Raw genomic sequence first — 15,343 nt, 5'->3', positions numbered from 1 at the left:
TGCAGAACAGTCTCTCTGCTCTGGAATTAAATTAAAATTTGAGACTGCCAGTCAAGCCCACGTGGGCAAAGGAAAGGAAAAAGGCTGTGGATTGTGATGGAGCAGGTAATAAACATCCCTATTTAAAACAAGAATGCAAAAAGTCAGAGTTATTCCATTACCTATCCTGATGGCCTTTTTGAGCTCTAATCTATAAAACCCACTGAATTTATTGGTCTGTAATTGAGGAAAAAAATCTAAAGTAGCCAAAGACATTTGCTCTAAGTGTATTAGCATGTTACTCCTCTTATTCTTCATAATTAAATTGCAGTGAGATGTTTCAAACCAATGATGAAGTTACAAAAAAAATTATTCTTAAAAAAATATACTGTGCAGCAGAAAACAATGAGAAAATACTTAGAAGCATAATAACTACTGGGAAAAGCATATATTTGGCAAGCAAGAATTACCTTCTGGAAGGATAATGAACATCAGGCTGCTGTTAGCTAAAATGGAATTGGATTAATGCAGCAAAAGATAGCTGAATGTCTCCAACTCTGTTTATATTCTCAGTGGTAAATCACCTCTGCAGATATTTCTTAAAAAGTATTTTGCAGGAAAAAAAATTTGTGGTTTATTTTCCATATGAATCTAATGCAAAGGGTAATGGGCTGCTCTGATGGACTGGGAATGGTAGAAGTGGAAAGGAATTAACAATTTTTATGTCCTTCAGCAACAGAGTGACATCACCAACAGCAAGACCAAACCACATGATTTCACAATTGATCTGCTTCTTAACATATTACAGGAAAGCAGTATTTTCAAGGGCAATGACATTACCATATATTAGGATAATTGCAGGATTTTAATACGAGTAACCAAAATACATATTGTTGGCACTTCAGTTGTGCTAACAATGAACCTATAGGGTGCTCATTATTAATTAGACAAATTTGCTCTTCCTTTCACCTCAAGGTCTTTCGTTAGAGTTCTAAATAGTTTATTTTTAATTTTGGGGCTAAAAAATTTCCATATTTGTAAGCATAAGTAATGAGTATTTCATCAAACCCTTTTTACATATTGAGACTTGTCTTATGAAGTAACAACTGTTATATCCTGTAAACTAAAGATGGTAACTAACTTAAACTGACATGATTCAATCTTTTTGTGCTTAAATGTTTTGTCTTATTTGGGAGATTGAATTTGTAAAGATTGCAGGATAATGTCTGTGATTTGATAATTACTTCAATGCTGATGCTGTTATATTTACAGCAAGGAAAAGGCCTGTTTATTCATAAGCTGATAAAATATTAAATGCTATCTCATTCTTGATTTAGATAATGTGAAGAAAAAGCATAAAAAATCTTCAAAGAAGAAATTTCTAATGCTGGACAGGTTTCTGTGGCCGTTACTTAATGTTATTATAACAAAATTTATTTTGTGGTAATGCAGTTTCAGCAGGGAAATAATTAATGGTCAGGCCATCATCCAAGAGTAGCAGCCATGGTTAAGTTGGGCAGCCAGCCCAAAGTCACTGCAACAAATCAGATGCTGAAAATTAATCCAATCTGCCAAAATTCAATAAAATGCATAAACACAGAGGTTAAGTATGAAAGACTGTGTTTAGGCTTAAAATGCAGTTTGCAATATTTAGCTGTATAAACAAAAAGAAACATGGAAGGGTAAGCTTTCCAGAACACAGACCAGCTGGATACCTTCTCCTGGGCAATTAACTCATGCAGTGCACTCAAGCTGGTGAAGCTTCATGAGCACAGAAATGGTTGCTGGTGCCCTGTGGTTTGGCAGGCACATCAATCCTTTGTGCAGAGATGTGTGGTTCAGAAATGGGATCCCTGTGGCTGTGCTTTGGAAGTGCTAATGGGAAGGGCACCACTTAAAGCATGCTTAAATTATAGCTCCAGGTGGAAGTCTAGACAAAACCACATCTTGATGGAGTCTTTCTCTTCACATGTGTCTTGCTGAAACAGGCAAGCCTCTCAGATGTCTCCCACCCTGCAACACCTGTGCTTATAGCCAGAGAGGGAAATCCTCACTAGCAGCAGTGGCCCTGGCACCAGCCACACTCTACAGGTGAAATGGATTGTTTAATCTCTCTACTCGAGTTATTCTATTTCTTAACATGTAGCTAAATGGGAGAATTGCTGCTCCCAGTGCATCCAGTCACAGTGGCTGTGGGGGTGCTGTGAGAACTTGATCAGACAATATTTCAGGTACTTTGGAACTCCATGTTAATATGGTCCACCTTAAATTTCACCGAGAGTTACTTGTCCAGGACCCCCACATACTTTCCTGCCACATGTGTGAGTATTGCAGCTTGGTGGCGCTCACAGGCAGCCCAGGGTGTAGCAATAAGAACCAGGACTCTGATCTGCCTTCTTCCCACCTGGGATGTCTTACTCACCGACAAGGAACAAGGATGAATGAACAGATGCTGGCATCTTTAGCTAGACTCGATGTAGGTTTTTATTGTTGTCTTCTGGCACTTTCCATCCAAGTGCCCTCTTCAAAAATAATATATGCAATCATTATATTGTATTTCCAGCACCACTGAAAATCTCAATTGTTTGTTTGGTTTTAGTTTGTTTGGTTTTAGTTTTTTTTAATTAAGTTTAATTTACCTATTCCATTTAGTAGCCATGGGCAACTAAAGCAGAAAGTGCTGCTCCTAATTTCTGAACTCTTCTGCTCTTCTTATAAGGTAAAATAAATTCGTTGTTTGGCAGCAATTTTCATGCAGAGGACTGCAAAATGTCTTGTAAGGCAATAACTAGATACACTAGTCACTAGTTATCTTCCTCTGTACTAGAGGAAGATGGAGAAACAGGAGTAGGAAAATGCCTGAACCGAAGAAATGAGCAGCCTGCTGGGATAAGGCAGAGGAGGTGGCCAGGTGACCTTCCTTCCTGAGCTCTCATGTCACCTGAGCAGAAGGAGGGGAGCAAGTGAGGGCAGGAAGGGGAGGCAGGGAGAGCTGTGTGACCGAGGGTGGCTGGGAAGCAGCTGAGCTCCAGGGCAGAGGCTCAGGGCTGAGGCGTGAGTAGAGCCTGTGTCCTGGGGGCAGCAGAGCCACAGCCTCCCATCTTCAGCTGCGTTTCAGAGCTCTGGAAATGCCTCCCTCAGCTGTTAGCAGGCTCAGGGGCTGAGGGCACACAGCAGCGAGGCACAAACACATCTCAGCACCCAGCAATCACTGTAAGCGCACAACACCCTTGGGAACAGCAAAGCCTGGCAAGCTATTTAACAAAATCTGCCAAGATCATTATTTTTGAGAGGAAAAAATCTGATTAGGTCTCTCTTGATTGCTGAGAACATGACTTGAGTACACTTTAGAAAGTGCTGAGCTCTCCATTTGAGTATTTCTGCTTATGGAGCTAAAATCAGTAACTTAATTTTAGCTATAAACATGGTTTTATTCTGCTTTCCTGAATAGGAAATTTCCTTGTAATTTCAAGGTATCCTTCGGTGGCACTCTGATTTAAAAAGAAAAAAACCACAAACCCTCCAAAGACTTGTATCAGAAATTGATGGAAATTTTATCAATAGGGTAATTTCTGTGCTTCTAAGTCTTGCTTATTGGGGTATTACTAAACATAGAACAGTTATCATTTTACTGAAATGTCTATATTATATACTTATAACTGCCTTGTATTCCTGATTAAAATATATTCTTGGATAGCAATGATAATATAAAACTATGTTTGAAACCATTATATTTTTGTGTTGCTATGAAAATCCAAGGTTCATTGTGTTAAAACTTTTGTTAAAACCCCCACATCTGTAAAACAAACATTGATGAGAAATGCAGTAGTTACCAGAATCTGCTGTTATCCAGCTGAACCTGCTTTTCATTTGGCAAGGCACAAGAGGAAGCGATTTAGAAAAACTTGTTAAAGTCAAAGAGAAAACATACCTTATACAGATCAATGTACTTTTCCTCCCTTTTTTCAGCAGCAGACTTGGGCAGGTGGTGGGCTGATTCTCCTCCTGTGCTCTGAAAAACTCTGCTCAGCTCACACATCCTTTAGATTCAAATTGATCTAACAAAATACACACAGCTTGTGGAAATTTAAGTGCCAGTACAGTCCTTTCCAGCTGAATACTTTATACATGTGGTGCCCAAGTGCTTGGTTGCATTTTCCACTGTGATGTTTGATGAAACAAATGAAAAATTGGTTTGTTGCTGCAACTAAAATGCCCCCAGAAAATGCCATGATTTTAAGGATAAATACACTGTGGTTACATGACTCAATGACTCAAACAAGATGTGTGAGGTGGGAAAGTGAAATCACTTCATTTTTCAAGACCTTGGGTGGTAATAAGTGTTGGAACTTCTTTATGCAAACAATATCTGACATTATCTGTTCTGCACACCAACAGACCTTTCTGAGCGTCTGTGTTCATGTGCCACATGCCTCCCTGGAACACATAAAATGAAGAGCAAACCTACCCAAGATCAGGGTTTTCAAGACTGCAAATTAAAAGGATGGAGGTGTACATGAGTAGCTGGAAATCCAACTAAGCTCTGCAGTGTTTTGGTGAGAGTCAGCGTTTTTCAGCAATATTGCTGTTGTGTTTTGTCTGAGCATCATTTTGCTCTAGTCTGTACCCATTTACTCCTGTACTTTTCTGCTTCATTTCTGCCCCTGCTACTCCTCTCATTTGAAACAACTCATACCACAGAAGTTTTGAGGAAAATTCTTTGACTTGTGGAATTTTTTTTCTCCATAGGCTTCTGTACGCTATCTTGGTAACTTCATTCCAGACTTGCCAAAAACCAGATCAATACTATCCATAGTTTGGTGCCACAGCTGCTTCTTTTCACCTGGGTTTCTTCATAATGCTTTTATTCAGTGGAGAGAAACACAAAACTATGTGAGAATTCTGCATGGCTTTGAATCACCAACAAGATATGCACAGAAATCATAGCAATTACATAGAAATCTCCCTACTGAAGAATCTGGATCCTACAGCTGAGCAGGATTTTTCCATCAGTCCCTCTAAAGTGAGGCTATTGAAGTTCTCCCACAGGGCACAGCTGCACAGAGCAGTGACATGAGGTGACACTGGGGCTGCCCCAGCCCTACACCCCACTCAGAGGGTGAAGAAAGCACAAGCCAAGGGCAGGGTGACACCAGGGCAAACATCAAAGGCACTTTGCTGCCCCCAGGCTCTGAGCATCTGTAGCTCAGGATATTTCCAGAGCTGATGTAATTTCTCTGCTCAGTAATATAGAATATATCTCTATTCAAGTCCTGCTGCTGTCTTCAGTGTGCATAAGCTGCAAGTATTCACAGCAGTCTCTGGGAAGAAACTCCATAAGTCCGCTACATGCTGGAGGAATCACCACATTATTTTGTTTGTTTTGCAGTGCATTTCCTATCCCAAAGTTTTCATATGGGAAGAGTCAGAGCATAATTAATCTGTTCTCCACCTTCTCCATCTGAGAACATGCACTGTTAAGCACACACACAGCAGAATATTAAGCACTTGAACTCCACTGGGAACTAACAAAACCTTAGCCCAAACCTAAACACTATGTCACCTGCAAATGCTTTGCTGAGCTTGGGAGCTCTGGCAGCATTGCTGTGGAGCTGAGCTACACTAATTCTGTTCTGCTTTAAAGCAGAACTCCCTGCTCCAAACCTTCATTTAGGTGTAGAGGTTTAAAATGTCCCTTCTAAACGTCTGCTTTCCTTGAGACAAACTTTTCCCCCCTATCCCTATTTGTTATCTGCTGCCTCCGAAACCCTCTGGTTTATTAAGTTATTAAATAAAGTGTGCATGCCATTCCCGCATAGCTTTCATTCCCCTAACTATTCCTTACCTTTGATATCCACTTGTTCTCTGCTGTGGTCAGAGGCCACCAGCACAAAGAAGGAAATGAGTCCCTACACTCATTTGGCCATCTCACAGAGCCTGAAGACGTAAAACTCCTGTGAGTGCCAAATTCTCTTTCTAGGTACTTAACCAAGTGGAAGCAATCATCACATTAGCATTGCTTGTATGGCTCTACTGGTGCTTGTGCTAATGTAATCCTGGTGATTTATTTTATTTGCAAAAATTCTGATGCATATATGCACAGATAAAAGACTTAGAAGTAATGGAGGACAAGTTAGAGGAAAAAGGGTCCCCATGTTTATGACTAATGCCTCATAAAGCCTTTTCCCCTATCCCTTTCCCCAAAGATTTATTTCTGAGTGTGTGACCTGCAGTTGTAATAGCCCAGCTACAGAGCAGACACCAAGAACTTTCTTAATATTTTCTTTTAATTACCAGTTAAAAACTTCATCAAACCACATAAGTTTTAGGGCTTTTATGGACCAGATGAAGCTATATTGTTTGGTGTCCCATCCCCTATATGCTACCTTCGTGCTGTCAGAGGAGTCACCTGGAGATACTGAATAGAAAATCAGAGGTCAGAGGCAAATCTGATGCCTGTCCCTAGCTTGGGGGAACTTCTGATAAACACCTCAGCCTGCCTGGGATATGGGGCGTGGCATCATCCCTGGAGGAGACACCTCTTATTTGTAGTGAATTTACTCCTGCTTGATTTTTAGGGTGGTAGGACAGGGGTGATAGCTGTAGTGCTCATTGCAATTATTCAGGGCTTAAAATACTGGCCTAGAAAATGGGACTGTAGGCTTAGTCCTCTTTTCTGCCCAAAATGTTTCGCAACTGTGTCTCCCAGGATGTGGCCCTGGATGATGAGCTTCAACATAAATTTCCTTCACATGTATAGCATGTGAAGGAAATTTATGTTGAAGAGCCTTAATAAGCCAAAACCATCCTGGAGAGCAGGAAGGATACTACTGGACTCCTTGTCAACCATGAGCATCCTGATCTCCAGATCCCACCATCACACCATCAGCATCTCTGTTGTGCCTTCCCCCTCTGCCTCAATGAAACTTAGAATTCTGTCCTGCATTCTGGCATGATGCTGGGGGGAATTGGGTGACTTGATTCCACCATGCTACAGCCTGGCCTAGAACATGTTGGTAACTTGCAGATTTTATGCTCACTTCCAAAGCAAGCATTCTTAGAAGAAAGCTATTATGCCAAAAATACCCCCATAATCTCAGGTGTTTCAGAAGAAATGAGAGAAGTGGTAGCATATGTTCACATCAGCATCAAGAGATTAAATGTAAATGATATTTGTATAGATGATATTTTTGCTCTGAAGCCTCAACTCACTAAGGAATTTGCAATGTTGTAAATCCCAGCCCTGGCAGCTGATGTATACAAGGTCTGGAAATGCTCCATGCTGGCACCACCATCATCACCCCAGAATCTAAGGGGGTTTTTGGATGTCAGCTCCTTCTTCAGCAGTCATCCATTGTAAATGACAAAAAAAAAGTGTGTATGTGCAATCACTGTTTCATTCAAAAACCTCCAACATTTTCTAGTGAAAAAAAAAAAGAAGGGGACATACAGTTTGTGTGCTGCCTTGCTGAAGGAGAAATGTTTCCTTTATTTCCATTCTTAGCCCATATAAACCACCCTTTTCCTGCCAGGAAAAGCTGTACTTGGAATGCAGAAATACTATAGGTTTATAATGTAAATAATTTGAGTTTCCTGTTGTCTTTTCCTTATTTACCCCAAATGGCAAAATCATTTAAAAAATAATTTAAAGGGAAAAACAATCTGCTAAGAGAGAGCAGTCACAGAAAACACCAGTTTACTGCTGGTTTTCTAACAAGGGTAGCTGTGTAGGGGAAAAAGAAAGGGGAAGAGAAAGGACATGTGTCTATGCAGCCATTCCAACAGCCTTCACCTGCCACTCTCAAACAGCTTGTGCCACAGTGGAGGAATTCTGAACTAGGCTGGATTCCCTCAGGAAATACATTCCTGAAAAATGGGACATACAAAATCATGACCTGAAAGTGGGTGTCAAGGTGAGGGATGGCTTTTTGGTTGCTGTGGGAGCTTAGTGCAATCTGGGAGAGCTCTGCTGTGCTCAGACAGGTCGTGCCCTCCTGCAGGGACGTGTCTGTGTGCCAGAGGATGGGGTTTGGGGGCAGCCTTACAGCACAGATTGGCCTCTACCTCTGAGCTAAGGACAAGGTTTAGTGCTTTGGGCCCAGGCTGGTGGGTGCCCATTGCAGGGGTGCTGTGACTCTGGAATCCAGACTCCTGGCCAGGGCCACCTCAGGGGGAGTGGAAGGGAGGAAAGCAGAGCAAAGCCATGGCAGGGAGCCCCTGGCTCAGCGTGGCAGCGTGGCATGTGGGGACTGGCCTTCAGCAGAGCTTGTAGCAATGCCAGCTCCTGCAGCTGGGCACAAAACCAGAGACAGACTCGTGCTTAAAAAACCCACACAAAAGCCTCTTTATATGAGCAGGGTTTTGAGAGTCATCACAAAATGTGTTTGGGGCATTGTGCTGAAATGCTGCTCAGCCACCTGGCAGCATGTTTCAGAGGGCAGGGGAGAGCCCAGGCCTCCTGCCTGCCAGCCCCGCTGCCCCACCACCTATCTGGGCAGGCAGGCAGAGCAAAACACAAAGATAAACTGCTGTTTCATTGTATAAAAACAGGGTAGCTGGAGAAACCAGGCTGGAAAGGAAATGAGAGACCTGGAAAGTGAGACAAAATACACCAGGAGAAGAAACTAGGAGAGAACACCCAGGTGTGTGTGTGTGTGTGTCTGTGCGTGTGTGTCTGTGTGTGTATCTGTGTGTGTGTGTGTGTGTGTGTGGTTTAGCAATTCTGACAAGATATTCCCACCATCCCCAAAAAAGTAAGGGGAAAAAAATGGTCTAGATTTACAGCCCCTGATGTTTATAGAATCCTAATGAAAAGTCCCTCTCATACTCATCAAAATCTCCTGTGCACACATGGGCCCAAACAGAACTGGCTGTTTCTTGGAGTCTTATTTTCTTCTGTCTTGCTGACTGGAAGACATATATGAAATATATGTGGAAGCATAGGAATCCTCAGAAGATCCTTTAATACCATGTTCTCTGGTGATTAATTTGCCTTTGCCATGGACCTGTTATTCTATCATGTATGATAATACTTTTGCACTTGGAAAAAAGACGGCATTTACCCTGCATGTAGCCATATTGTAACAGGCAAATTTTCTTAATCTGTATTTTTTTCTACTCCCCCAGAAGATGCTCCAAGGGAAAAGCATATTCTCTTATCCTAGTATTTCACATTATAATATCTGTAAGTTCTGTGAAATGGAGGAAGGACAAACCTCCCCTACAGTTTACCTCATATATCCCATAATTTCTTTGATTAACCCTCTAATGGGGACATCTTGACAAGAGACCTCAGGGAGCTCCAATAACACTTTGTAGGGAAAACACTTGGGTATGGAGGATGCAGGATCCTGAGAGAGCCCCCTGGAAGTGCCATTGCTTTGATGTCACTTGACAGTGCAGCAGATTGTGCCAGTGCTCCGTGTCCTCAGGGTACCTCATGTGTGAGAACCCGCTCCCTCCACCCTTGCTCATCCTCTCCCCCGGGAGATTTCAGGTCCCTGACCTCAGCAGCACAGGATTTATTTCCATTGTTTCTTTTACTCCTCTGTAATTGGGTAAAATCATGTACCCGTAGAAACAATTTTTAAAAAAATTATTTTGGGCAGGTTCCATTTTTTCAATTATTTACCTACAGAGCAGACAGTGTGATGAGCTTCTCTTGCTGCTGGGTGTGAAGGCATGGCTGTAAAGCAGGTGGAAATTCTGAGAATGCAAATGCTGATTATGTTTGAGGTGCTTATGGAAAAATCCAAGTGAGCCCCTCATACTCTGAAATATTCTGTTTCAGTCAATATTTGCCATGCTTGAATTGGTCATTCCTTGGCATACTGCCCTTTAGCTGTATCATTTCATAGTCATTTCATAGAAAAATGTCAAGCCGGCTGACTGGAAATCTTTGCTGTAATACAAACACAAAGGGCAGATCAGCAGACAACAGGGGAGCAGATAGCAAATTCATTTCTTCTGGCTGGGCCAGAACTGGTGAGGTGAAGAGTTACTTCCACTGGGATTGGGAAATTCATACCCTGCCACAGATGATTGCTTTGCTCATGATCACAAAGATTAACCCATGAAAACAAACTGATATCCTGCTTTCTGGTTAAGGTGAAAAGTTTCATTGATCTCATGGGACTTGGCACTGCTTCAGATGTGCAATATCTGGTCTATAAGAAATTGGGACAAGTGCATGTGAAACAGATACCATGTGAAAAACAATAAGTACAGAATAAAGCTAAAAACAGCACTTTTAAAAAAGTATTACAGGTTTAAATGTTGATCTGTATTGCAAATGCAGGGCACTCCGTCAAAGGCAGGAATGATGCATCTGACTCCATGTTCTCAGAAGGCTAATTCATTACTTTATTATAGTATATTATATTAAATAATAATATACTATCCTATAGAATACATAAAAGATTCTTACTCAATGCTAAAAAGATAATAAGGAAACTCATGACTCTGTTTCCAGAGTCCCGACACAGCTTGGCCCTGATTGGCCAATGAGTGAAAACAACTCACACCAGAATCCAATGAAACAATCACCCTCAGGTAAACAATCTCCAAACACATTCCACAGGAGCACAACACAGGAGAAGCAAATGAGGTAAGAATTGTTTTCCCTTTCTCTGAAGCCTCTCTTGCTGCCTTTCAGCTTCCCAGGAGAAAAAGCCTGGGCGAAGGAAATTTTTCAGAGAATGTGAATGCCACAGATCCAGGCATCAGCATCTTTTGCTACTGACTGTTGTGCATAACTGGGAGTTCCAGAACAGGGTTCATAATCTTTTCTGAAAGTGTCTTCCAAATTAACTTGAATTCAGCTCTGTCATCCCTCTCCTTCCTTTCTCAAGTACTCCCTTGCTATGCATTTATTGAATTTTTAAATCATTGCAGTTTCTGTTGGTCTTTGAGGGGAAAAAAAATTGCAGCACCCACATGTGGATTTGAACATTCTGTTTTGTAGGGCTTCATTTTTTAGGGACGTGAGTGACAGTTTTAAAGTTTCTCTTGTGGGGCTGTTGAAGTCTTTTTCTACCTTCATGAGAATATTCCTCTTTTCATGTTTTTGAAATGGAATTTTCATTTTCATTTCTATTGCTTGAGGAAAATTAAATGGAGCACCAGGGAAGGTGACTTTCCTCATTCGGATTAGATTGGTTTGGTTTCTCATTAAAAAAAAAAAAAAAAAAAAGATAAAAAAGGATAAAAAGATGAAGCACTTGACAGTGCAGCCATATCAATCTTAGTTGATCTTAACTTTTGGGGGGAATGAGGGTTTCTGAGTTAGTCTTTCATCAGGCTGTCAGGACATTTATTTTCTTTTACAAACTATAGGTCTGTTTGCATTTTTGTGGCATCTTCAATCCCGACGGACTGACAGCACTCACCTTCTATCCATCTGCTCTGGCTTCGCCCTCTGCTGAGGTACAGCTGCCACAGTCTCTGGAGCACAAATTGGATATGTGTTTAATTGTGTATAACAACCCTGTCCCAGAGTGAAGGACAGAAGCAAAGCAGAAACAGCAGGGGACCTTCACATAAAAGTGTAGCTAAAAAATGAATATTCAACTGAGATAATATTCTGACAATAAATTTCACTTCATCTCATCGCTTACCTGGTTCAAACCTGTTTGTATTACAGTTATCATGTGGAAGGTATCTGATTTGCCTGTCATACCCTATAGCTAGTATTTTGATCAAAACCCACAAATTTCTAGTTTATTCTGAATTTATTTAGGGAGTACGTGCTTTCTGACTCTCAGAGGTGCTCAATGTCCTTGCAAAAAAATCAGTGGTTATTGATGGAGCTCCATTCACATACTCATCCTGCTGAAGCATAGGCTCCCTAGACAGCCCAAGTCAGGAGCATTGAATGAATTCCTGCTCCAGGAAAGTTTGATCATAACAGCAGTACCTTGCTCATGCACAACGAACACAAAGTCAGAAAATTGGTCAGGATCATAACAGCCTCTTCTAGCTAAAAAGGCAGTTCAGCACCTGAGATAAGCACAGGCATTCAGGGTTTACAGCTGATATAAACAGTGGCACTTCTAATGGCAGATAGCAACAGTGCTTTAATTCAGCAGCTGGATGGTCAGTGATATAATTTTATGTGGCTTCCACATTGCTGTCTGCAAGAAAACAGGACAGCCAGCACAGCAGCCCAGAAGCATTGCTTCAATGACCCTAATTCTGTTGGGAGGAGGCTGTTTTGGTGGTGAAGGGAAGAAAGCAGAGCAGCAGCATGCTGGCAAGCATGGGCAGGGGTCCTTGGTGAACAGCCCCAGAGGAAATACCTTGTTACATGGGAAGTTTTCAGCCCCGGTTTGCTGAAGTTGTAGGGAAGGATATTTAGCTAGTGAAAAAGAGTTTGAAGACAGAAATTTGTTGAAGTCAGTGAAATGCTGCTTAAGGCAGATGAAAGTAGTGAGGTACACAGCTTTTCAAGGGCCCTGATTTCACCAAGGTTTTTCTGATTTAATGATCTGCTGCATCTCTAAGCTGAGGCCGTGCATGCTCTGGAGTTATCTTTAGCATGGGCCATTTTCCTAATCGTCCCTGAACATCATTTATAGTTAAGTCAGTCTGCCAAGGAGATTCAGTATTCATGGTAGCAATCCCCCTCCCTACCTTCCAGCACCCTCAAAGGACTCATTTGGGCATGTCTATCACATACAATTATGTAGGAACCCTGTTAATTAATTAATATTAACTTCTAACTGTTATGGAATTAATTGCATTTGGAAGAATATAAAAAATTAGTAAATAACCTCAAAGTGTTGAGTCCTATTTGTCAAGATATTACAGCTCATCCTGCCCAATTACAATGATAAGATTTTAAACTAATTGAACTCACACTGTGCCTCCATTACCTGACATTCAGCAGCACACAGAGAAGATTAAAGGGATTCAAGGGATGGTGTGTTTATAAAACCAGGAATAGTCATTCCTGATTCTTATTTAAGCATAAATGCATTTTAATTCACAACTGAACATTACTTTTTATGGAGTTTGCTATAGAAATTACCATGTTGAGAAGTATGGGGCTTTTGCTGGTGTTTCAGGTTAAAAATAGTGACCTGGGATGCTCAGGACCTCATTACACAAAAGCAGGTGCATACCCTGCAATCAGCTGCTCACCACGGCACCACAGGAGCAGAGGGCTTGCCAAACTGTATTAAATCCTTTGTTCATCTAACTTGACATTTTGCCTTCTGCACTGATATTCTTGAGGAAGGTGGAAGGCTCCCACAATGCCAATTACCTATCCAATAATGCTGTGTGGTGTACAGGGATGAAACATCCTTCCAGAGCCCTGCAGGCAATTAGCATACACCCAGAAGAGTGATATTCAATTACCCTTATTATTTCAGCATGCCAAGCAGCAAGAGGTGGTTAATGATTGCACAAAATCATCTAGCCTTTTAGGAAACTACACTCAAAGTTACTGGAACCTTACACTGCATATCAGCAAGACCCATATGAGGCCCACTAACAGCAGTAAAGCTGATGGAAGGCCAGTGACAGATTATTCACTTGCATGGTAAAATTAATATTTTTAAGCCTCTTATTGATACCCACAGAATTAGTCCTGGGGGACATTTTGCAGGATGAACATTTTACCCAGAAGCCAATCTATTACTCTCCCAGCTGAAACTCAAGGGGTTTTGTTCACTATGCAGAACTGGCTGTTTCTCAGAGAAAGTTTTGGGCTGCTGAGCTCTCAGATTCTCTTGCAGCACTTTGGACTCAGAAGTTGACAGTGACCATATCCATGGTACACTGACATCTTCTGCCACAGCAAAACAAAAGATTGAAAACTGAGTTATCTTTCAACCACTAATTCTAAAAACTTTGGAGTAGAGTTTGCACTTGAATGGGTATTTCTGTTGCCGTGGAAAAACAGGGTCAAAGACACCAAGGTCTATGTAAGTTGCATAGGAAGACAGTATAAACCCATTCCCTACCTTATCAGACCATGCAAGAAGAGAAGTGGTAAATAACAACTGCTATGAGAAATTATACATTGGATACTTATTTTTACCAGAAAGGTCTGGGCTGAAATCTTTATGTCCTTCAGAGAAAGCACAAGGGAGATGATGATGAAATGCATCTGCATTTTTTATAGTACCAAACAAGTGCTGAACTTTGTCAAACTGGTGTTATAAGTGGGCTGCAGGTGAAATTTCCCAAGAACTTCATTCTCGGAGGGACATGTACTCTGACTAAGATGTATTGAATCATTACTTATTCAGTAAGAGCAGTTAAGTTCTTCCTGCTAAAAATTCAAGCAAAAAGCATGGTCTTTAAGCCTTAAAGAAATTATCTTCCTTTTAAGTGAAAAGCTGTCTGCTAAAACCAAGGGGGGGGGGGTGATGGGTGCCTCTTACAGCTTCAAACCATCATCCAAGTTCAAAGAGAGTCAGGATCCCAGTTAAAATGCAGTTTCATGCCTTTAACCAGTACTGATTGGATCAAATGTATATTCTGTAAATACATATCTGTCCACTGATGGTCATGGCTTTGCCTCAGCAAATACCAGGACGGATTCTGACCTGTTTCACACTTAACTAAGAAACAATTCAATACCAAAGCCTTTATAGAAAATAAACTATTTGTCTAAATGGACTTTTTAAATGGACTAGTTAGGAAATGGGAATTTAAGTCTCTGTTTTGGGCATAGTCTTGGGATTCACAAAGAGGACATCAGGATTTATATTCCCCAATGACAGACCTACTGCTTATGGCAGATAAAAACCAGCTGCCTCCTCATGGGCCACGGTGAGCACATGGAAACAAAATACTGCTTTGCCAAGCTTACTTGATTATTTGAAAATTCGTTTCCCTAATATCTCTGTTTCCTGTAGCAGATGATAGGAAAAAGTGAGACTAATCAGCTAAAATGTTTTCTTTTCCACATGAGGATTAAAATTTCATGGTGTGCTTTCAATTCAAATATTCTTGAGTACCTACAACTGTAGCTTATTGAATAAAATGGGTGTAAACTAGAAAAACGTATGGGTTTACTTCTCTCATTAATCAGAAGAATAAATTGCATTAAGATGTTGATGTTTTCCTAGAACAGAAAACAAATGATTCTGTGAATGACAAATAGGAGGTAACACCAAACTGCTGCAAGTTTTGTAGCAGAGGCCGCCAAGGGCTGCAAACATGGGAGGTAAATGAATAATCACCGACAGAGCAGAACAGCCATCAGACATAATGATGGAAAACCTCCTTTCACAGTCACAGACGTCAAGATTTCTGTGCAATTAAAAGTTGGCAGAAGCAAACAATTGGCTGTAAAACAAGACAAAGAGCTATGAAAAAAAACCCAGGCTTTTTGCTTCAAGTGAGTGGACTG

The 15,343-nt window shown here is 41.1% G+C and overlaps 2 long non-coding RNA genes across 3 annotated transcripts; one reads left to right on the top strand and one right to left on the bottom strand.

Annotated features, from left to right (window-relative positions):
- Positions 1 to 2,260: 2,260 nt before the first annotated feature.
- Positions 2,261 to 5,705, top strand: LOC135444897 (uncharacterized). 2 transcript variants are annotated; one of them, XR_010439339.1, is made up of 3 exons: positions 2,261 to 2,455; positions 4,378 to 4,535; positions 4,729 to 5,705. It is a non-coding gene; the product is annotated as an uncharacterized LOC135444897 (long non-coding RNA). The 2 variants fall into 2 exon arrangements; XR_010439338.1 differs by lacking the exon at positions 2,261 to 2,455 and adding an exon at positions 2,971 to 3,192.
- A 3,884-nt stretch (positions 5,706 to 9,589) lies between these two features.
- LOC135444896 (uncharacterized) lies at positions 9,590 to 10,469 on the bottom strand. The gene is made up of 3 exons (XR_010439337.1): positions 10,406 to 10,469; positions 10,007 to 10,145; positions 9,590 to 9,880 (listed from the first exon to the last, which is right to left on the bottom strand). It is a non-coding gene; the product is annotated as an uncharacterized LOC135444896 (long non-coding RNA).
- Between the last annotated feature and the right edge of the window lie 4,874 nt (positions 10,470 to 15,343).

This window comes from Zonotrichia leucophrys, chromosome 3 (assembly GCF_028769735.1).
Source record: "Zonotrichia leucophrys gambelii isolate GWCS_2022_RI chromosome 3, RI_Zleu_2.0, whole genome shotgun sequence".
NCBI lineage: Eukaryota > Metazoa > Chordata > Aves > Passeriformes > Passerellidae > Zonotrichia > Zonotrichia leucophrys.
This window is presented reverse-complemented; position numbering and strand designations above follow the sequence as displayed.